Below are 24,822 nucleotides of genomic sequence, written 5' to 3'. Positions count from 1 at the left end.
TATACTGATTGTGTGTCAAACTGAAGGACTCTAGTGCTCATTGCAAAATGAGTTAAAGAGAAAGGATCTTGGAGAAACCAGGGAAGATGACTGCCCATGAAAAATAAAACAAGAAAGTGAAGGAGACAGAGGGTGTCTTGGGACAGGAAGCTAAGATATGAGAACTCTTATTGGTGGCCTTGCTTTAACTTCTGCTTCTGTTTTCACTGCAGTGCTTCTGGTTTCTTACTGTGGAGCATTATTCACAAAACAGTGTAGCTGCTTTTTTTATCAGAAGTGGCATTGTCCTGGTTACAGAGACATCTCTGGGTTCAAGTTTAATCACCAAAATCAAACACAGAAGCTTCCTCAAGGAACCTCCTGGCTGTAGATAAAATTAAATATAACCATACTGCTATATATCACATGTGCCATGAAGTTGCAAGAAGCAAAACTCATATGAATCAATAAAACATTATATATTAAAAAAAGATAAGTGAACTGCCTTTCATAACAGAAGGAACTGTTCAGTATAGATTTTTCTTACCCCCTAACATTTGGAGCTTGGCATTTAAATCCAGAAGATATTCTTATTAGTGATAATAAGACAATGTATTGGCTGACTGGATGGATGGTTGTCAAAAAAATATCACCCTTTGCTATACAATATCTTAACATATAAATGTTAATGTATGCATGTTAGGAAGCTTTTTGTTCCTTTGTAAGTAAGTTTGCGCACATATGAAGAAATGAACAGTCCCTAATTTTTTGGTAATTTCAAAAAGGAGATCTGAGGCACCCACCCTTTTGGTTGAGGTCAGTTAAGGGCTCATTAGAAATTCAGCATGAAGCAGCAGTAGCAGCCTGCCAGACACAAGAACAGCCTCAACTCTTTTTTGGTCTCAGGACACAGGCAGGCTGTAATGGCTGTTATTGTCTCCATATGGGTGCACACTTGCCCACCTCCTACTACCCCAGATACTGTACCTCCCTCTGTCCAAGGGTTCATAGTCAACACGTTTGGGACAAGCAGACACACCTGAGTTGCATCGGCTCATCACGCCTCCCGTGCATATCAGAGTGTGCTGGCTCCTGAAGTGTTGTTGTTGTTATTGGTGTGCACGGCTGGGGGTTGAAAAGCTTCAGCCGAGAGTGTAAAGGAACAGCAACTGGAATAAATAAAGAGGATGCTGAAAAGCATTGAAATGTGGTCGGGTGCGTCATTCTTGCTAGGCTAGCCTATTTGTTGCACAGGCGCTTTGCTGGAGCAAATTCTACCAATAATACTGTAACCTCCCCAATATGTGTAGCTTTGCTCTCAGGTCCATAATGTATTGAATCTCATTCTTATCTGGGCTTGGACCTTCCTTTCAGTTTTCCAGGAGTGCAAACTTCAAACAACAGAGGGTCTAGCTAGTGATCCGAATTGGGTTTATCCTCGTGAATGAACTTATGAATCCTGTTCAGCCTCATTGCCTGGAAAATGATTTCTCCATGTCCCATGGAGTGAATTGCTGGAAAGAACGGGCCTTCCCGAGAAGCCTCCCCTGTCTCCTCCTGCCCAGAGTCAGCATTGGGCGACCTTGCATCATCACTGAGTGCAGCAAAGAAACCCTTGTTACAACAGGTTATTAAATACCAGCCAATCTGTTCCCAGAATTAAAGGATGCATCAGGTTGGAGCTTTGCCCTTGTATTTAATTTTCAGAGGCATTAAGGGATACTTGTGTATGTCCCCATGTACACACCTAACCTTCACCCACTAAGGCTAAGACCTGGTGTCTGGACGTCCCTTGAAAGCAGCAAGAGCAGCTGAGTCCATTCTTCAGCAGCAACCAGATTCTCCAAACTTTGATCTGATGTTTGGGCTGTAGTTGGTCCAATTATCACTGGTTCACCGAAGCCTGCTCCAAATGCATGGCAGCCAACTCCACTATCATTTGGGCCATTGCCTCCATAGGATGTGCTGGTTGCTGGTCCTTCATTGTAGGAGCTTGGATTTCGGCACAACTTGTGATATCAGGACCGAGTACACACAGCGTTGCAGGACAGTGAACGTTTGTTTACAGTATACCTTGCTGCCAGTGTTGGTTTCCAGCCCCTCCCGTCTGCACCAGCGCAACGGGACCTCTTCCAGGTCCAGATGAGGGTAGACATGATAAAAATAACGAGCCTCAGCTGTTCCCACCAGCCTCTCTTGACACTGCCCCCTGAATCCGCAGTGACTCATGACTGATGCCAGATGGTTGTGGACCACTGTGACCTGGTCCTTATTCATTTGAACCTTGTCACCATGATTGTCACAAAAATTGATTGAAAATAGTGGACAAGTTAACTTCATGTAGTTAGTGGCCATGTGTCTGTAAAATATTTAATTCAGTTTGTTAACATTCAACAGTGTCATTGCTCTATCCATTATTTGACATCCGTATTTGCTCATCCTTCCAACCTTTTAGCACATATATCTCTATCGCCATTCCTCACCTAAGACTTTTTATCAAGAATGTCCACCCAGTCAACCATTATATTAGCTTCTATGCCACTGTCATCACCACTCACATGTCTGTCACTGATCCTCACCTGTTTCAGTCAAGAACGTTTAATTTCATTTATCCATTACTGGTATTAGATGAATACACATGTAGTACACGTTCTTCTCATTATATGTTCTCTTGTCAGCCAAGTCAGTGGTGTTGAGAGGAATGAATATAAAATGTTTTTTTTTTTATAACTCATCAGTTTTCCATCGATCCATCCATCCATGCATCTTCTTTCGCTTATCTGGGGCTAGGTTGCTGGGGCAGCAGCCTAAGCAGAGAAGCCTAGACCTCCCTCTCCCAGACCACCTCCTCCAGCTTGTCTGAAGGAACACCAAGGTCAGCCGAGAGATATAATCTGTCCAGCATGTCCCGTGCGAGCTGGAGGCCATCACCCGATGAACTAACAGAATCACATCATCTGCAAATAGCAGAGATGAGATTCTGAGACCACACAAGTGAAAGTCTTCCGCAGCTTGGCTTGGACCCATGTCCTTTTTTCAGGCTGTGTCCAGCTGGGCCCCAACCACCAGACGCTCACCCTCGGGCCCTGGTAAACCTATCCTGGGCAGGCTTAACTGTTCCTTTGATCGTGTACTAGGGGGTTCTGAATCGCTTGTTGTCTAGTCCCTCACCCAGGGCCAATTTATCATGGGACACACAAACCCCCTCCACCACGGTAAGGTAGCAATGCGTGGTGGGAGTAGCGATTCGTGGATATGGATGAGTTTTCCTCTCATCCATATTTTTTTCACAAGTTACAATACCTACTTTTATTTATTTTATACATTTTATTTATTCGTTCTGATGTCTTTTTTTTTGTTTTGATTCTTTTTGCCTAAATGGAATTCAGAATTATTTATTCCATTTTGTTATGTTCTCTTATAACTTAACTGGTAAGTAACAACGCCTTCTTTAGTCGTAGGAATTTACTTTAATAACCAGTCTAAGGAAAACAAGGCGCAGGCATATCAATGCGCGCATACACCACACTTTGTGTTCTACACTCAATAACAGAAAGTAGTGCCACAAACTATAAACTGATTTTACTAAATACATAACAGTTCCTCCCATCCAACCTTGATGAACACAATAGGTACCAAACAATCAAAATATTTCAGATAATGTTGTAAACCAATAATTTAACTTGAACTGAAATATGACACCTACTCAGTAATTTACAACATGTAGGTAGGTTGTTTCCTCTTAAACATTTGAACTGCTTTCTTACAGAATTAACGTGAAACCTATAAGTTCAGTCTCTGAGGTGCTCTGCGATTTCTCTCAGGGTACCGTCTGCCTATTTGGTCAGACTCCACAGTGCTCTGTGTGGTAAGTTCAGGTGTGTGAGCATCGGTAGCTTCACGTAAATCCTGAACCTCAGGTGGTGGAGCGAGGGCAAACTCTTCTGAATCTTGGTGTGTAGATGTGCTCTCAGGTGGCTGTGGAACCATGTGGCTTTCCGCATCTACAATCTGATCAACATGTCTACGCCAGACTAAGTTGGCTCCAACATCTACAGTATATGTCAGTGGTCCGGTCCGTGACAGGATCGTGCCAGGCTGCCATTTCTGACTTGGGTCTCTGTAGTCCCTGGCGAGAACTTTTTGTCCGGCATTGAAGAATCTAGTTTTGTTTCTTGTTGCGTCCACCATGGAAGACTGTTTGTCTTGGACATTCTTGCGAATGTCTGGTTTCAGCAAATCTAGACGTGATCTCAGATTTCGTCCCATGAAGAGCATTGCAGGTGTGTGTCCAGTTGTTGCATGGGTGGCGTTCCTGTAAGCCAGTAAGAAATTGTCTATTTTCTGTTGTAGCGGCTTCCCCTCTGTGCGACTGGCTTTCATTGACCGCTTGAAGGACTGAATGAACCGTTCGGCTTGTCCATTTGTTGCAGGATGATGGGGAGCTGAAGTGATATGTCGTATGCCGTTACTCCGAAGGAAACACTGGAACTCCTCTCCAGTAAACTGACGACCATTGTCACTTACGAGCTGTTGTGGCAGACCTGTGCGTGCAAACAGTGACCGAAGGCTATTGATCGTGCTGGCAGCTGTTGCTTGCTTTACGGGGAAGATTTCTGGCCATTTTGAGTGAGCATCAACCACAACTAGGAACATTTGGTCCATAAATGGGCCAGCATAGTCTATATGGATGCGTTGCCATGGAGCGGATGGCCACTCCCACGCGTGTACAGGTGCTGTTTGAGGTTGACGCAGCGTCTGCTGACAACCAGTGCAGGATTTTGCCATGTTCTCTATTTCACAGTCAAGGCCTGGCCACCAAACATAGCTTCTAGCAAGAGATTTCATCTTAACCACACCTAAATGTCCAATGTGCAGTGAGTCCAGTACCGTTGTACGTAGTTTGGGTGGCAGGATGACACGAGTTCCCCACATAACACATCCTTGGCAAACGGATAGTTGGTCTTTGCGGGTGGAGTACGCAGAGAACTGAGTGTCAGTGCAGGACGGCCAACCATTCACAGTAAAATCGTATACTTTGGACAAGATTGTGTCTCGGCTCGTTTCCCTTTTCACCTGAGCACTTGTGACAGGTAGGGGTTCCATTTGTGTAACGTGAAACACAGTAGCTGGATCAGTCAGTTCTTCAGTGGGTTGCATGTGTGGAAGACGTGAAAGTCCATCTGCATTTCCATGTAACTTTGTCCCTTTGAACTCAATGGTGTAGGTGTGTGCACCTAGGAACAAGGCCCATCGCTGCAAGCGTGCCGCAGCCATGGTTGGAATACCTTTCTGAGGGTTAAAGATGGACACCAGCGGTCGGTGGTCTGTGATCAGGGTGAAGTGTCGTCCATATAAATACTGATTAAACTTCTTCACGCCCCACACTAGACTGAGTGCTTCTCTGTCTATCTGCGCATAGTTGCGTTCGGCTGCATTTAGGGACCTTGAAGCAAAGGCAACTGGGCGTTCCGATCCATCAGGCATTTTGTGAGATAGCACAGCACCAATGCCATATGGTGAGGCATCACAGGCGAGGCGAAGTGGTAGATTGGAGTCAAAGTGTGTCAGAACCTCCTCTGATGTAATGAGCTGCTTAGCGCCATTAAATGCCTCTTCACAGTTTTTTGTCCATTTCCATTTGACATTTTGTTGCAGCAGAGAGTTCAGCGGGTGCAGAACTGTTGAAAGGTTTGGTAGAAACTTGTGGTAATAATTAATTAAGCCCAAGAAAGAGCGCAGCTGACTCACATTTTTAGGTTCTGGTGCCTTCAGGACTGCTTCAACTTTGTCCTTGGTTTTGTGGAGCCCATGTCTGTCGATCTTGTGTCCACAATACTCAATGGCATCCTTAAAGAACTCACATTTGTTTTTGTTTGCCCTCAGTCCATATTTTTCTAGCCTGGCCAGGACTGCTGTTAGGTTAGCCAGATGAGTCTCCTCATCAACACCAGTGACGATTATGTCATCCAGAAAACACTGTGTTCCTGGAATGTCTTGTAGGACCTGATCCATGGCACGTTGCCATACTGCTGGGGCACTGGCAATACCAAATACCAGTCTGTTGTACTGATATAGGCCTTTGTGAGTGTTTATTACCAGATATTTTCTGGATGTCTCTTCTACTTCCATCTGGAGATAAGCCTGGGCAAGGTCAATTTTTGAAAAGTGTTTGCCACCTGCTACTGCTGTGAATATGTCTTCTATCCGTGGAAGTGGGTATTGATCTATGCGGAGAACTGGGTTCACTGAAACCTTAAAATCACCACAGATCCGCACACTGTCACTTGCTTTCTTGCTTACTGATACTATTGGTGTAGCCCAATCTGACCATTCCACCTTGGTGAGTATTCCTTGCTCTTCCAAGCGTTGAAGCTCTGCTTCAACTTTAGGGCGTAGAGCATAAGGTACAGGGCGTGCCTTGTGGAATCTTGGTTTTGCATTGTCCTCTAGTATGATCTGTGCTTTAATATTTTTCAGGGTGCCGATTCCATCTTTGAACACCTGGGCATGGTTATTAAGGATCTGTTTCAGTCTTTCATCCACAGAATTTGCACTCAGGCCTCGTTCCAGTCTCATTGACTTTATTTCTTTCCAGTTGAGGCGGATGTGTTTCAACCAGTCACGCCCAAATAATGGCACACCTCCATTTTTCAGAACATAAAGTTCCAGGTTGCATTTCTTTTTCTCATATTCCACTTTCACTTTTAGTTTTCCCAGAGGAGTTATTCTTTCACCTGTGTACGTTTTCAGTTTCACCGAGGTGTGCTTCAGTTTCAGATTGGGGAATTTGCTTCTATAATCTTCATATGAAATCAGTGAGAGGGCAGACCCGGTGTCCAGTTCCATCTGTAACTCAATCCCTTGTATTTTAGGTGTGAGCCATATTGCATCGTTATCTTTCTCTTGCATTGTGTACAGTTCCAGGCATGCCAAATCCTCCTCAGAATCAGTTGGCTCTGACTCGTTTACTTCATGCAGCTTTCTGTCTCTTTTCCACATTTTGTTTTTCTTTTTATCATACTGCTTTGATTTACACATTTTCTGTATATGCCCCTTTTTGTTACATTGCAGGCATTCTTTCTCTTTAAACCAGCAATTAGCAGCGTCATGTGACTTCTTGCCGCATCTGAAGCACATCGGTAATTTGTTATTGCGCTGCGGATATATTTTGTTTACAGAACACGGCTCCGTGCCTTTTCCCTGAAGCTCTCCGGCATCTTTTGCTGCTGTCTCCATCGATATCGCTATCTCTAATGCACGGTGCAAAGTGAGGTTATCCTCTGTGAGAAGTCGTTTCTGTGTGCCTTCATTGTTCATGCCGCAGACGAAACGGTCTCTCAGCGCATCTGACAGCCCCTCCCCGAACTGACAGTGTTCCGACAGCCGCCGGAGTTCCGCGATGTACTCCGATGTGGACTCATTCTTTAGTTGATTTCGTTTATGAAATCGGAAACGTTCGGCTATAACCAGTGGCTTCGGTTGGAAATGTTTTTGGAGCACTTCTGTGATCTCCTTGAAACTTTTGTCAGCTGGTTTGATCGGTGTGATGAGGCTGCGCAACAAGTTGTATGTTTTCGCTCCCATCACACTCAGTAACACAGCAACTTTCCTCTCGTCCTCTACTTTATTAGCTCGACAATACTGTTCAACTCTCTCTACGTATGTTGTCCAATCCTCTGTGCCATTATCGAAAACGTCCATTTGTCCAACGCCTCCTGACATTTTTCGGTATTTTTATAAGCGTCCTTCACTTAAAATAATTGATGTTACTCACGTCCTCTCTTTAGCCAGGCAGGTGAGCTAGCATCCACACGGAGGGTTAGTTGTTTTGGCCCTAACCGTTTTTCGTGTCTTTTTGGCCACTTTCACAAGGATTTCCCCCTCTCTGTCGTCCAATGCACATCGGGGATCCGTTTTAATCCTCGTCGCCAGTCTGTTATGTTCTCTTATAACTTAACTGGTAAGTAACAACGCCTTCTTTAGTCGTAGGAATTTACTTTAATAACCAGTCTAAGGAAAACAAGGCGCAGGCATATCAATGCGCGCATACACCACACTTTGTGTTCTACACTCAATAACAGAAAGTAGTGCCACAAACTATAAACTGATTTTACTAAATACATAACACATTTCATTTTTAAATAACGCTCTTCTTCCTCTCTGAAACTGGCAACAGGCATCCTGTCACTGCTGTTGAAACACTCTGTTTTTTCCACCATGATTTAAAAGTTTGCTGTGTAAGCTTTCTAAAATGAGTTCAATGCCAAAAGATCCCATAGCAAAAAGGAAAAAAAAGTAAAACTTTATGACTTTTACTGTCTATACCATCTTGTTTATTTCCATCTTCTGTCCTAGCTTTGTCCTACAACATTAGGCTGTGTTTACTACCTAGCTTTTAACACAGACATTTGCACATCTACATTCATATGCACATACACCTGTACAGACACTCTCATGCACGTAAACACAGCAATATCCCTGTGCAGAAGGAGTTGTAATCTAGGTGGATAATGCAGCTTTCTGATGCTTTGTCAGATTAATCCCTGTCCTCATCGTCACTCTAGGTACTCTTTGAAGCTTGAAGGGGAAATCAAATGCAAGTGTGTGTATATATTGTGTCTTTGAAAGATATAGAGAAACAGAGGAAGAAAGAGAATGATAAGTGTGTGTCTTCTTTAAGTGCTGTTTGTAGATATGCATTATCTGTCAATCTACTTGATACACAGAGACAATCACAGTTCATAGAGGGCTTTGATCTGAATGTGCCCTTTCGATGACTGTGGGTATCCACTTTCAAAGTTTCCTTTTTATAAGCTGTGTTTTGCCTTCTTTCAGACCTGACAAAAGGCAATATCAGATAAAAATGTTAGGGGCATAAGCAAACACGTCCTTTTTAATAAAATTAATGAACATTGACAATGTTTCCAGAACCTTTTGAAAAAAAATCTGGATCTAAATTTAATTCTCAATTTGATTTGATCATTGTATTATACTCGTATTGTATATAGCATTTGTATTCTATTTTATTCGATTGCATATAGTATTTTTATTTTTATTTTATTCTATTCTATTGTGTACAGTATCTTATGGATATATTATTCCAGTGTTTTCTCTAATTTTTCTATGCAACTTTGCACTGTCCACTGCTGTAACAAACAAATTTCCCACACGTGGGACTAATAAAGGTTATCTTATCTTAATGGTGTTAGTTGTGAGGAATCTGAACTCAAACCTCATCTAGGTTCAATTTTGCCACAGTTTCACCCTTCGAGTTCTTCTTCAGAGCTTGGGATCATATGCGATTGAAGTTAGGTGGAATTAAATTGAGCAGGAAATTAAGGGGTCTACAAGCCTTCTCTATACCACCTCCGTCTAACACAAAACTTAGACTGCATCTATGTGCATCCTGTGCTTAGTCTTAGACACCAAGATATCCAACTTAAATCAAAATGTCCTCTCTACTCTTAGTTGCACAACATTACCTTCCACTATTATTATTGTGTATTGACTATTATCACATGTTAGTATTGTGAACTTCTTTGTAAAAGCACACAGTTGTGGGGTTGTAGCTAACTGTATTTAACCGGTTGTTATTGCAGTGTTCTCTCTTTTGGTCTCTCTGAGCTGAGGATTCTTGTATCACATGTCATTGATCGACTTTATCCTCATGTCTGCCATTCCTTTACCAACTCAGTTGTACTCCTCTGGCCTCTGCCTTTACCTGTACAAAGTGGATCTAATTATATTAAAATCTGTATCAAAACCCTTTGTAGATATGCTTCAGCTAGGACAAAACTCCAAAAAAACCCACAAATTTTTAAAAAATGGCACAAAATGTAAGTCGCAAAAGCTGTAAGTCTTGAAAACCACTTCCTTGTCTTGTGCTCTAAAGCAAAGCCAGTCTCTAACATCCATGAAATATCCCGCCTTACCAGAATGTCTGTGCAGTTTCTGTCATTTCCTGACTTTACTGCAAGAAACCAAGAAATCATCATTAAGAAGGCTCAGTTTACTTTTAACCCTGTCAAATTCTCAGTAGGAAAGTACCAAACCAAAAACAGTCAAAGGCCAATGTTGCCTTGTGGAAGTTGTGCAAGTAACATCAAGACCTCTGAAGTTAATATCATACTTCACATATAACAGACATATAAGAAGAATTAAATAAAAGTAATCAGTAGTTCAAAACAGAAAGCTTGAAACAGTCAAGTCTCTTACATTGTCCCATTGTCTTTCTTTTTAACACATAATTACAAATTCCAGAACTCTCACTGAATAGGCAGCCACTGTCAGTAGGTATGATAATAAGATGATCTTTCACCTTTGGCATTTATATACTATAAAACTGACAGCAAACTGGCAGCACAAACACACGCATACAAATATGCAAATTTATAATTATGCAAACAAGACTTTAAGAGCTTTTTCTGTGTTGATTTATATTTATTTTTTCTCTCTGATTTTCTATGAATGTCTGTTGCTTTTTCTCAGTGTGTCTTCGTGTATCTTCAGGTGTCTGAGGAAGATGAGAAGTGACTGTGGTGTCTCCATGTGTCATGGATGGAAACAGGGTGATGACTCTTCTAAATGGACAGCCTGCAGCAACCATCATCCAGACACTCATTTGCATTCAAATTCATAACTTGTCTAAGTGTGCTTGTGTGTTTGTGAATGTGTTTGTGGTCTAAGTATTGAATTTAGCCACATTTATTGGGCACAACATGCAAGTAGTAGTATGCCATGTGTGTTTTTTGGCTTTTTGTATGTCCTCATGTACATAAATGCACATATGTGTGTCTGTAATATATGTTTGAGGAAGTCACAAGAGGTAAGAAGTTGTGGGGATTTTTCATGCAAACACACACACCCACACGCGCGTGTGTGTCACAAGGTGTCAGCTTGCAAATTGGTTTCTCTCCTCTGGGCTGACAGAGTTGACAAGCCCTTTATGAGAGGCATAAACAAGGGTGCTTTACCCCCTCCCAACACTCTCCGTGCTTTCAAACTTAAAACCTCAAATCTCATTTTAAACTGATGAACCTAATGCTGCTTTAATCTTAGTGCCCACTTATCTGTGGGATTATAGTATCAGATTATAGTATCACCTTGTTTTAAGGCACTATAATTGTAAAACATGAAGTGGATTCTTTGCAGACATACAAATAATGTAGAGTTTGAGTAATGGATGCTGCATTATTCTTGGGGCTAAAAGTGTAGGGTGGCTGGGTTTGTGAATGAGTAAAAATAAAAAATACCCTGGGCTTTATACAGTGATGCGAAAACATATTTGCTCCCTCTCTTATTTCTTATTTTTTGTGTATTTGTCAGACTTTCATATTTCAGATCATCAAAAAATTTTAATATTAGACAAAGATTACCTGAATAAATAGAAATATATTAAAATATATCCAAATCTAGCTAGCCCTATGTGAAAAACTAATTGCCCCCAAGCCTATAACTGATTGTAGTTGAGCATTTGTGATAACTGGCAATGAATCTTTCACATCATTGGGAATGAAATTTGGCCCACTGAAGTCTTTTAATTCAGCTAGATTGGAATTTTGAGGTTATTGTTGTCTAAAATTTCAACTTTAAAATGTGTTTGATGATCTGAAAGATGAAAAGAAAGGACACTCATTCAGTTCTAAGTTTTTATGTATCAGAAGAACCCAAATAGTTTCCTTTAGGATTAATAAGGTATTCTGATTCTGATGACAAAAAATGGTCTGACCTGTTATTCAGCTTGTAGAACTACCTTTAGCAGGAATAACCTGCAGGAATGATTTTTTGCATTACTTCATCAGTCTCTCACATGGTTACTGGAACGCTGGCCAACTGTTATTTACAATATTGCATTAATTCCCTGATGTATGTGGGTATTTGTTTTTGATTCTTTTAAGGTCCAGCGTATTTCAATCAAGTTGACTTTAACTAGGCTAGGGGTCTCAAATTCCAGTCCTTGGCGCTGGTGTCTGGGGAGAGGGAGGTCTGGGACTCTCTGCTTAGGCTGCTGCCCCCGTGACCCGGCCTCGGATAAAGCGGATGAAGATGGATGGATGGATGGATGGCGCTGGTGTCCTGAAACTTTTTCATGTGCCCCTGCTGCAACACACCTGAATAAAATGTTCTAAGACTTGTGACTTGACTTGGACTTTTACACCAATGACTTGGGACTTGAATTGGACTTGAACCGGTTTACTTGAAAAGACTTGATATTTCACCCCAAATATAAAATTTAACATGCATATTATATAGAGATTGAAAATGTGACGTCATTCACGGGTAGAACCGCAAAGGATTCTGGGAACTCGTGGCAAGCGGTACTAGCGCACGCAGGCTTTCAATTGAAATCAGTTATACAGCGATTGTCACGGTCCGTGGAGATAGACCGTGTGGGAATGTGTGTGTTGGACCCAGACGCGAACACAAGCGAAGATGCAGGAGTGGATTAAACAAAAGCGAGCCTTTTATTATGGCTGATAACAGAACAAACCAGAGCGAGGGCAGTATAAGGGTAATAGTTCAAACAGAAAACCTAAACTGGACATAAACTAAGAAAAAGCTATGGCTGGAGATACGAAACACGGTGGGTGGTAACACAGACGACGCGACACAGACTACATGAAACACAGAGACTAAATACACAAGAGGAATGATCAGGGGAAGTGGCCACACATGGGAACACAGCTGACACAGATAAACATAACAAGACATGGCAGGAGTAAACAACACTGACGGGAGACTGTCAAAGTAAAACAGGAAGTACACAGGTGCAAACAGGAGGAGAGAGAGAGCACGGGCATAGTGGGCTGGGGAAACATGGAATGAAACAAGGAGGGGAGATGAGGGCTCACAGATACATAGAGGGGCACACAGGGGACAAATAAGGAACACCACAACAGGACAACGTAGGAAACATGGCCTAAATAAGGAACGAAATACAAAAATACAAGAAACTAAGAATACTGGGCCCACATGGCCCAGGACCATGACAGCGATAAAAAGAAACACAAAAATGTCAAGAAGCTGTTGTATTATTAACTGCAATAGCCGGTCACATGACAGCCACGGGAAGCCGACGGGTAAAGAGATCGGTTGTTTTCGGATTACGTCGTTGAAGAGAAATTGTTCAAGCCATGTTTCCGAAGTAACAAAGACGCGACGGATGGCCTGGATTGCAGCCATTCAAAGATCAAATATAACGTCCCAGAACACTCCAGCTCACAGGTTAGTCTGCTCCAAGCATTTACACGAAGGTCAGTGTTTTTTAGTAGTTAATACGTCATTTTCATAACATAATTAGTGATATAGGTTACAAGCAAGTCTGGCGCTGAACAGAAATGGTCGCGCTATGCTCCTTTGTTTATTGTGCATAAATAGTGAATTGTCCTGACACAATATTGCGTTTCGCTTCTGTTATTATGGTACACTGACAAAAACATATACTTTTATTCACAGGATAAAACAGGTTTTTTGTATCACTAATTGCCCAGTACGATTACAGCATACAATATTGTTGTCACTGCTACATTTCTGTGATGGGTACCAGAAATTATTTCCACTACTAATTAATTACCGTTGAGCTCAAAGGTCCTATTAATAAACGGTTAAGGAATGTGTATTTATGACGACAATTTGTGAGACTGGTAAACTTATGATACGTACGATGGTCTTTCGTTCTACACGGTGCATTTCAAGGTCCTGTACCCATCCGTCGGTAAACTGTACCTGGGCTTGTTGCAGTGACCTGAAGTTACTAAACTTCATGAGTGTATGCACTCACTCCAAGAACCGTATAATTATAAATATGCATATAAATATGCTAAGATGAGATAGCTGACTTCATCTAACTAGCAAATGTTGTCCAGGCTACGTTGGTGATACAGTTTTTTTTAATGTGTATGATATTTTTGTCATGCGATTTTAAAGCCGGTCCTACAACCGCATCCAAGAATAACATGCAGCTTATCTCAGAACTGTCGGTGAAAATTATTCTTGGAGCTAAGTTTAATTGAGCTGCATTTTAAAGAGGTGCAATTTCACAATTTGTGTATATTTTCTAAGTTCACTATTTTGTCATGTGTTGAGAAAAACACAGATTTTAAAATTACATGGTCTAATATTTACATTTAGCATATAACTGCAACATTATTTTTTCTTTTTTTTTTTTAAAGACTCGAAAGGACTTGAAATTCAAAGTTTCAGACTTGTGACTTGACTCGGACTTTTACACCAGTGACTTGAGACTCGACTCTGACTTGCCTGACATTACTTGAGACTTGACTTGAGACTTGAGGATAAAGACTTGAGACTTACTTGAGACTTGCAAAACAATGACTTGGTCCCACCTCTGCATGTAACCAGTGTTGATCAAGTTACTTGAAAAAAGTAATCAGTAACTAATTACTTCCCAAAAAAGTAATCCCGTTACTTTACTGATTACTTATTTTCAAAAGTAAGTAATTACTTAGTTACTTTTTAAAAACACGATTTACAACCTGAATAGGTAATAAAGCAATAGATCTTTCAGCACAATTCTACTTTTTCTGCATAATTCATCATACAAAATTTAATCAAATGGAAAAGTCCCTTTTTAAAATTTGTTTCATTAGTTTTAATCTTTTAACTTTATGCATCAAGCAAAAATGTAATTATATGCAACATTCTCTGACTGGAAGAAATTTGTTTAATATTTAAACCTATTTTCTGCACATTCCAGCACATGAAATAAATAAATAAATAAAGGAGTATATATATATATATATATATATATATATATATATATATATATATATATATATATATATATATATATATACATAAGAGTGTTTACAGTCACTCTTTCAAATAGATGCAAGTAAAACAGTAAAGCAGAAAATAAAAAAAGTCAAAGACTAGTGGTCCTGTTGCTCTATTTTCACCTGTGAAGCAGGAGTAGTTAGGCGGAGGTTTACCCTGGTGCAGGTGTGCCGCTGCGGTCAGTGGAAGGATACGGCAGTTTCTCTGTGAGTTTCCCATTACGTCGTAGCGCACGCTAATTAGGGGTGCAACGATACACAAAATTCACGGTTCGGTTCGATACTTTGGTGTCACGGTTCCATATTTTTTCGATACAAAAAAATGTTCATGCCTTTTTAATTTGTCATTTATTAAAATTATAAATATATATTTTAACTCAAAAGTACAGTTTTTAAATTTAACCCTAACCTTTGTGCGTGTTTTTTATTTTGACAGCGAATGCGCACCTGCGGACCACTTATGTGCAGCCCTGGTTATTTAGCTCGTCATATTGCAGCCACAGAAATTATTTTGTCCATGAAACCATAAAGCTGCACTTTCTTTTTGCCTTATAGTCTGATTTGTCATAACTTCTCCGTTTTGTGGTAAGCTTTTCTTTGGCTGTCACTTCTTCACCCTGACCTGTCTTATTTGGCTCAGCAGAACTAAAATATATATCTGTCTGTGAAGGTTCTCAGTCATCCAGGTCATCGTAGTCAAATATAAATCCTGCTGCTTTTACACACGCACTCACATAAGCTCAGCGATTCTCTGCGCGATCAACCTCTCACATGTTTAAGCTTGCTGCGGGAGATTTCACTTGTCATGTTTGCATAGTAAGCTAACGATTAATAAGACGATGTCAGAGGAATTGGTGCACAAATTATCATCACTCACAGATCAGTGCTGTCGCTCTCTATACACAGTTCGCACGATTGCAAAGTGAAAGCAAAAAAAACAACCGCAAATTCAAACGCGATTTCAATATGTCACATATTGACAGTGGCTCACCGATGCCAATGACATAATTACCCAGCTACATTTCTGAAAGAATGCAAAAGCATTGACATATATTTTTCCTTCCTACAATAGCCCGACGGGCAGGGAAGAGATAGATTTTGGTAGCCCGACTGAAAAAATCGCTAGCCCCAGGACGTCGGGCTAGTGATATTGCAAGCCCTGTATCTGATTGAGGAATCACTCGTCTTTGGAAAAGAGAGTTTATTACAGAGAAATGTCTCTTTCCAAAATAAAAGCTATACTATCCGCTTCTTCTGGGCTATATTCTCAGCAGCATAAGGAGAATCATGTGCTAACAGATGTCTAAATGACTCGGCTAAAGTTAGTAGCATGCTTGTTGTTTTTGTCTTTGCACTAGGATGATGTCGGCGTAAATGTGCAGTCATATTCGTTGTGTTCCCACTAGTGCTTTCAGGTTGATCTCGTTGAAATGACCTTAACGCCACAACACGGCAAATCTCCGTTAACGAGCTACCGCCGATCGCCCCGTGCATGGGGCTAGACGGCCAACACGTTAACGAGCTAACTGCGCTAACACACTAGCTCCCACCCATGTAATTGAGCATTGCATGGCACGTCCAACATACTGTTTTACTTTAGTCCATGACTCGCTTACCTTCAGGGTCATACGTCACATGAAAACCAAAATAATTCCAAACGCCAGATCTGAATGAGGGTGGGGGAGGTCCATGTTGCAAGGAGAGCTTAACTTCTGTCTTGCTAGCTTGCCCTGCGCTCTTCCTTCTGACTATGCTGTCTGTGTTGAGCGCTCAGTGGATCTGCGCTCGACAGTGCAGCCTAGGCGGAGTAGTCGAACGCAGATTCACTGAGCGCTCAACACAGACAGCATCGTCAGAAGGAAAGTTGATAAAATAAATTACAAATGTTGTATTGTTCGATACATATGCGTACCGAACCGAAAGCACTGTATCGAACGGTTCAATATCGATACGAATATCGTTGCACCCCTAACACTAATGTTTTTGTCACTTTTTATGGAATCAAACTTAAAGTAAGGTCAGTACTTCCACGCTTTAAACGCTGCATGCTCATACGCTCTCCCACACTGGATATATTATCCATTGTTGATCTGCACACAGCTGTTGTCACTAACATCGCACTTGCTTACTTCACTGTCATGAGACATTCTCGCAAAAAAATCCCGGTTTTAGTAACGCAGTGTTTCTACGGGAAAGTAACGGTAATCTAATTACCGTTTTTGCAATAGTAATCCATTACTTTACTTGTTACTTGAAAAAAGTAATCGGATTACAGTAACGCATTACAAGTAACGCATTACTGCCCATCTCTGCATGTAACTAAATGTAAGGGTTTAGGAAAATGTACTTCTAAAAGTACTTTTATTGCACCATGTTTATTCACTCATGAGCTGCTGTAACATATTTCAAATGGCTGAATTGCCACCTCAGCATGCAGTCAAGTTATATAGTCTTGCTAATGAAATGTTTCAGGATACCGGGCCTCGAGGACTGGAGTTAACACCTGTTGTCATGTCTGCTGGGGCAGACGTATGGAGTGAAGACAGAGGAACCCAAATGTAGACACAGAAGAGGACTTAAACTGAAAATGTGCCTTTTATTGAGGTAGATGAAAACTATAAACGAAAACACAGGAATACTTTGACTAAAGTAAGAAAACTAGAAAGAAGTAAAAAGAACCTAAAGACCTGTGAAAAGAAACAAAACACATGGAACATGGGAAATGTCATGGATGATACACAGACAAACCAGCAACAAACAGAGGAAGACACAGGGCTTAAATACACAGAGGGATAACGAGGGAAGGACACACAGGAGGAGAGCACAGCTGGGAGTAATCAAAAATGACGAGACTAAGGGGAAGCAAAACGGAAAACATTAACATAGACACAGACTGTCAAAGTAAAACAGGAAACATAACACAGAAGCGCAGTGTTGACAAGGGAATATGGCTGACAGGAGCGACAGAGCAAACATGGAACACAGAGACAGAAACCCAAAGACTAAGAACACTAAATAACACTGAAACCAAAGACTAGAGACTCTAAATAAGACAAAAGCAAAGACTATTAATAATAAACAACACAAAACACTGGGTCACAGACCCAGGACACCTGTGGACTAGGTCATTGTAACATATTGATTCTTTTCTTTTCATCTATTCTGTTGTAAATATACTGTTGTGTTTAGAATCATTGTCCTGTTGCATGATCGAATTTCAGCCAAGGCTTAGCTGTCGGGCAGATGGCCTCATACTTGACTTTAGAATGCTTTGGTATACAAAAGAGCAAACTGAAAGGTGCCCAGGTACTTGGGATGCATCAACCTGTCACTACCGATGCTTGAAAGCTGATATAAGGTGTTTTTGTTGATGCACTGTGGTTGTCCTGGGTTTTTTTCAAACATGGATTACAGCAAAATGTCTCCATTTATATACGGTTTTCATATAGGGTTTTTGTTGTTTCTTCAAATGCACATTTGTAACCTTAAGCTTTCTCCTTTCTCTCTTCTTAAAAACAAGCCATGCTTGTTCTAATTTAACTCTGATGAACTTTAACTGTTAAAATACTAAATGAGACCTGTAGAGTCTGATGTGTAACACTTGGGTCTTTTTTGCAGTGTCTCCACTGTCACCAACTGTCTTTAACACAGTCCACTTGTGAATAATCTGTTTGACTGTAGAATGAGCACGATCTGATATCCTTATGTCGGTGTTGTTCCCACATCATTATAAAAAATGTTGTTCCAGGTTCAACATTGCAAGTGACCAATCACATTGTTGTGACGTAATACTTCTGCGACTTCAGAAAAATGCCTTAAAAAAGAAATCTACTTAACTTGCGAGAAACCACCTCTGTCTGTCGATCCAGCAATTTGAATTCTTTGCATTTCAGGATACTGTTCTTTAATAAACGGTAAGCATTATGCATATTCTCCTTGCAACATTTGGATTTCATAAATGAATGAATCGCTTGGCTTGCAAAAGTATTACGTCACAACAATGTGATTGGTCACTTGCAATGTTGAACCTGGAACAACATTTATTATGATGATGAGGGAACAACACCAACACGAGGATATCAGATCATCCGTAGAATGATGAAGTTGTTGGTTGGAAGTGGCAACACTTGCTAATGGTCAATTAATCAAGTCCATTTGATTAGCCCGACTTCTATTTACTCTCTTAATTTTTATGGAGGTAGTAAAAGTGTACTAAGTTCTTCACACGCTGCTTCTGCATTTGGATTTAGTTTCTGTTAAATAAATAATGACACTGGTGTAATATGTCATGTGTCTGATTCAGCTCAGGTGAGAAGCAGGGCTTACAAAATAACAATTCCCGTAGTTTGTTTAGGGTGCACAAAAACAACAAATCTGAACTGGCAATGTTCTATACAAAGGTGCTGGTAGGCAATTCGATAACTTTTCCTGGTCTTTAAGTTAAGCTAAATCAGATGTTAGTTGTAGTTTAATTTCTTTTTTTTCTTTTTTTTATCATCCACTTTTACAAAGAAAGCAAGAGTATTTCCCACAATGTTGAGCTTCTCTGTTAAATTCAAAGGAAAACATGCTATGATGATATCTAACCTGACCTTGCTCATTTAAAAAAATATATAAAATATATAAAAAAAATAAAACCTTTAGTTTTACCTATGCATTTTTATCAGTGGAGAAAAAAATATATTTATATTTTATAGTAAACTTTTAGTATACTTAGTTTTCATTTAAGAAAATGTTTTTACTTATTTTTTGTAATTTAAATGTATTTGCATCTGCATAAGAGTGAGGGACACTGGGAGGGAGAAAGGGCACACTTGTATGCACACTTGTGAGCGTGCATGCTTGCATGCTTCTGTGTATGTGTGCCCATCCCGCTATCCATCAGTAATGAACAGCCAGTTAATGAAGGAGCCTTTGCTCCTTCCATCCCACCAGCCGGGAAATAATTATCTTGTGTCTGAAGCCATTCTCCATCTGTACCACACTCTACGGCTTCATTTAGCTCTCTAAAAACCGAAATTCTTTTTTTTCTTCCTCTCTTTCTTCCATTCCATTCTCTAACCATTTTTGCTGCAGCTTCACACTCCACCTGTCTCTCTCTTGTCTTAACTATGATGAATGAATTTACTCTATTAAGTGGCAGATGATTGTAAGACTGACTTTTGATGTTTTAATAAAGCATTTTAATAGAGTTTTCTATCTGAAGGCCTTTGAGTGTGCATACACCCCAACAGGACTCTTTTCTTTCTTTTGTCAATTATCCCATTCATTAAACATACTCTACCTCTGCTTAATAACATTTGACCTTTCCGTACCTTTTGTTCCTAATTTTCTGTGCTCAGCTTTTATTCAACCCAGTGTCTTTAGTCCAAGTACTTTAAATTGTTTTGCTTGTGCTGCATTGTTTTGTTTATTTTCATTTACTAGTCAATGTGACAAAGTGTCTGTCTGTTTTACATTTTAGAAGGAGCAGATGTATATATCACTGGACACAGTTTGTTTCTGTACTTGAACATGTTTTTGCTTTCTCTCAAACTATCAACTTTTATAGACATATACTCATTATATGTATTCATACCAACACATTTTTTAATTGAATCCATAAGAGTTTACAAAGAAGACTATTATAATAATAAACAATACCATGTTGTGCCAGTCACTCTAAGTAAGGGTCATTAAACAAAGAACATATTTCCCGCTGAAGATGTTCAAACTCATTACACTCACATCTGGAGAAATGAATGCCATGAGAGGTTTACGGTGTATGTTTATATTCAGCTACGAGAAAACAGACAGAACAGAGACTGAAAGACAGATGGAAGAAAATGTTCAAGTTGGTTAAAAATGGGGGTCTGTATGTCTGAGTATGAACTACTATGTCCTTACTCTGTCACACATGATGAAGAAAGTGGAAACCGATGCCAAAAAAAGAAGGTAAAAGGCAAACAGAAGGTGGCACTGGTGCTATGCTACTAGAATGAAGTAACTTGTGTGGGAGAAACAGATTTAGAAAAAAGGTCAGCCTGCAGTGAAATGCATTGACAGGTTTCAGTGGTGGCAAATTCTGACTTTTTTATACTTGACAGGCTATATTTTCTTTTTTTCATGAGGTTCCCTGAGTTAAAGCTTCCTGCTTGGCAATCTAGAGAGCAAACGGATCTCTTCAAGCAAAGCTTCTAGTTGTAAAAATAGTTAAATTGCTAGCTATCAGCTTTAAACATTTGGTTACAAGGCAGAATTTGCTGCTGATTTTTTTTAAAGTATTTACCTGTAAGGATAAAACTGTAATTACCTCAGTAATGAATTGTGAGGTCTATGCACACATAATAGATTTCAGTTAAAACAGCCTGACCAGTTTACAAGGTAATGCAGTGGTAGTAAAACATGCTTGTTTTGTCGCTCTTATAAACTCATACATGTTTGCTTGGGTCATTTCAGACAAAATGACTGATGTGACTTTGTAGTTGTAGGACATTTTTAAATTAATACCTCCTGCATAGTTTTTAAATATGATTTTTTCCCTTTTTTATTGGATAGCAATAGTGAAGATGGTCCAGAAAGCAGAAGGGGGGAAGTTACGCAGCTGCAGTTCAGTGGCAATTTTGATAACTGAAGCAAAATAGGCAGCTAGGTCATATGTACTGTACTGTCAACAATAGTTAGTATCAACATAGTTTCGATCAACAAAAAATAAATACATGTGAATTTTGTTTTTCTTTTCTTTTTTTTCTTTTTTTTTACCTCAAAGTTACTAAAGGTGCTGTTAAGAGGTTACTTAAGAGGTAAGAAAAAGATAGCTGTACTGCTAACTTGCTCAGCTTCAGCTATGCGGATTTAGCATAAACTCTGCCAAGGTGCAGATCCTTTAGGCTCTTGTCTCAAAGGCTTTTTCCTTCGCATTGCATTTTGATCCCTGTCCATCCTGTAAGCAGCAGAAATGTTGTGACTATGAGTAATCAATTCTGTGTTCCCAGTCGCATGTTTTAAGGGAGGTGAAAGGTCACCGCCTGAACACCTTCTGTCACACTTGGGATCAGAAGCTCCAGCCGTCTCTAAATGGTGAATCACGTTAATTCACCTTCAGATCCGCTCCTTTTAAGTTCAGGCTGACAGTTCTGCAATTCAGCACTAAAGTAATAGTCCCTCATCAACCAAAGGACAGATTATAATATACTTCATTTATTTATGACATTAAAATCATAAAATAGATAAAAGAGGTGCGGAGTGCACGTGCACGAGATAATTTTCATAAATCCCTTTTTCATATTTTTTAATAGAAAATCAGTCCAGTTTCTCCTTACATATTTTAGTTTTATTTTATCTGCAAGGTTGTATTAATATTTTAAAACTTCAAAATCTATTTTAATTACACCTTACCACATTCTCTCAGCTCATCAGTTCTCAAATCCAATTAAAGACTGATTACTAGAAGTATTTTATGTATCACTAAAGAAAGTTCTCTTTTCTTATTACGAGATGACAAGACAGGTTAGGAAGACAATAATAAATGCTCTCACTTAACCTACATATTTGAAAGGTGAGCTTATTATAAAAAAAAGTCATCTTATACAAGTTTCAATTTTCAATTTTATGTATATAATGTCAAATCACAACAACAGCTGCCTCAATGCACTAGGAAGGAGCAAAAATGAAGGGGAAAAACATTTTATTGTATATTATGTGAAACAAAAATATAAACCCAACTTTAAATTTACTTTTAATCGCTTTCATTTACTTTTAATTTATTCTGGCATCATTTCATTTTCAGTCATTTCAAGTAAGCATCCATGCTATACTTGCAGTTAGGGAAATAATTATTTGAATCCTTAAGTCCTAATTTAAACTGCTTACAAAGAAACAAGCAGACTATAATTGTTACAAATTGTAGCACTCAGTGGAAAAACTGAGGGAAGCTCCATGGTACACATTTGATTGGCTTCATTTTTTGTGTTGTACTTTGACTAATGCATGCTTTTAATTTTGATGTGCATGAAACAAACCACACTCGCTCAAGTCGGGAGTGTTGGACGGAGTTAAGTGTTGTGGGATTGGGGTCCTTTTATGAAAGGAGGTGGAAAGAGGAAACACAAGATTTCACCTTGTGCAGCATTAATGATTAGAAGAAGAGTGCGGGATAACCCCGGTACTAATGATCTCAAAGCAGCTGGGGTCAGAAACAACCACAGTAAGAAGACAACTGGTAGCACATTATAATTTAAAATCATATATTGCCTGCAAAGTACTTCTTTAAAAAAAGTCCATGTTCAGGCTCACCATAGTGGAATCATAATGCTTTGGGGTGTGTTTCTGCCATTGGTACAGGAAAGGTGGTTGGGACCATATACTGGAAAATCTTGGATAATAACTTCGTTCCCCTAGGGAGGGCAATGAAAATACTTTGGTGGTCTTCCAGCAAGACAATGAGCCAAGGCAAGGGCAACAGGGAAGTGACTTAAATGTGATTCAAATTTAGACTTTTTAACTTATACATAATGGAAAATGAATAGTGTTTGAGTACATGAAAAAGGCAGTCATAAGGAAATACGTATCAGCTTTTCTGTGTCTGTCTCAAATAAATTGAGATCCATATCAAACCTAATTACTGTAAATAAATGATGAAAGCAGGCACTGTGATTTCATGCATTAGTTCTGTACTGCATATTTTGAAGTCTCGGTGTTGTGTTTGTAGAGCCACAGACTACCATATTTGGAGTGTGGGGTTGTAGAATTTCACTAATCAAAACTGAACCACAAACCTCTTGGGTGGGTTTGACGCAGCAAGCCACATTTGTTAGATAATTTCCTTAAAACTGCTAAAATATAAGGCAACAGCAGCACATGCTGGCAAGGTACATTTCAGTTAGTAGAGGTGACTTCAGGCAGGCAGCAGTGGGCTAAACTCTTTGCGTCCAAACATTTTCTCAGATTCACTATGACATACATAAAATGCATGCTCTCAAGCGGAATGAGGCATTACTATGACTGCTCACACAGACTCTCAAGAGAAATTATCACTGCTGACCAATACCAGTAACGACCCTCCACTCTTTAATTTCTTTCACCATTTCTCCAGACTATAGCTGCTAATGATGCCACCCGATTCTGACAGGAGACTATTCCCCCACCCACTCCTCTCTTCATGAAAAGATGTGACTAAGCTGCAAAGCTAATGAGGAGAGGACATATTTTGGAAAATGTGGCGCTGAGAGTCAATGTGAATTCTGCTGTCAGTATTAATGAATCAAGATAAAATTGGCAGATGGCAGAAAGACCACAACAATAACAACACCAAGAACAACAACAATAATAATAATGAGAAGAAGAATGAGTTGCCATTTTCTCATGTTTTTCAAAATAAAAATAAAAGGGAAACAGAAAAGAACTTATCATGCTTGAATCTAGCTTGTTTGCCTCCTCTTGAATAAAATCATGGGCAATACATGTTATTGTTGTGGACTATGGATCTCTTTCAGATGACTGAACAGAGCCATCCTATCGGTGAACTTCACCATTCATTAAACACTCATGATAAAGGTCAGTCAACAGGTTTTATGGGAATGCCGGGAGACATCATAGCAACAGGTTGAGATGACATCACTCCCTGTGCTCTGCTGCAGGCACAAGATTGACCTAAAAACCCATCTGGCTGTGTGGATATGTCTGAGTAAAAGGCATTTAACCAGACAATTTGAGATGAAACCTTTGCTGTTCAAAAGCTTGTGTATGCAGTTTCTTTGAGCATTTGTAGGTGTTTGCAAGTGCATTTAGTGTTAAGTCTGTTGAGTGGCAAGAAACAGGATCCAATCGCAGGACTTCCTAAATGGTAACAGAGAGTTTCTTTACAGTGAAAAAAAAACAAGGTGCAAACAGTTTCAGTAAGTCGTTGATTACTCCGTGACAATAATCCCAGCTCCCAGTGAAGAGAATCCTTCTTCAACACACACTCTCCAAAGCTCCCACAGAAATATTTACAAAATCTCAATCAAAAGCTCGCTCCAACACGCTCCACAGTTTCCTGGGCACAACAAAGCACAATGATTAGTTT

The sequence above is a fragment of the Astatotilapia calliptera genome, chromosome 14 (genome assembly GCF_964374335.1).
Source record: "Astatotilapia calliptera chromosome 14, fAstCal68.1, whole genome shotgun sequence".
Lineage (NCBI taxonomy): Eukaryota > Metazoa > Chordata > Actinopteri > Cichliformes > Cichlidae > Astatotilapia > Astatotilapia calliptera.
The sequence above is the reverse complement of the archived record's forward strand: the minus strand, read 5'-3'. Positions refer to the sequence as shown.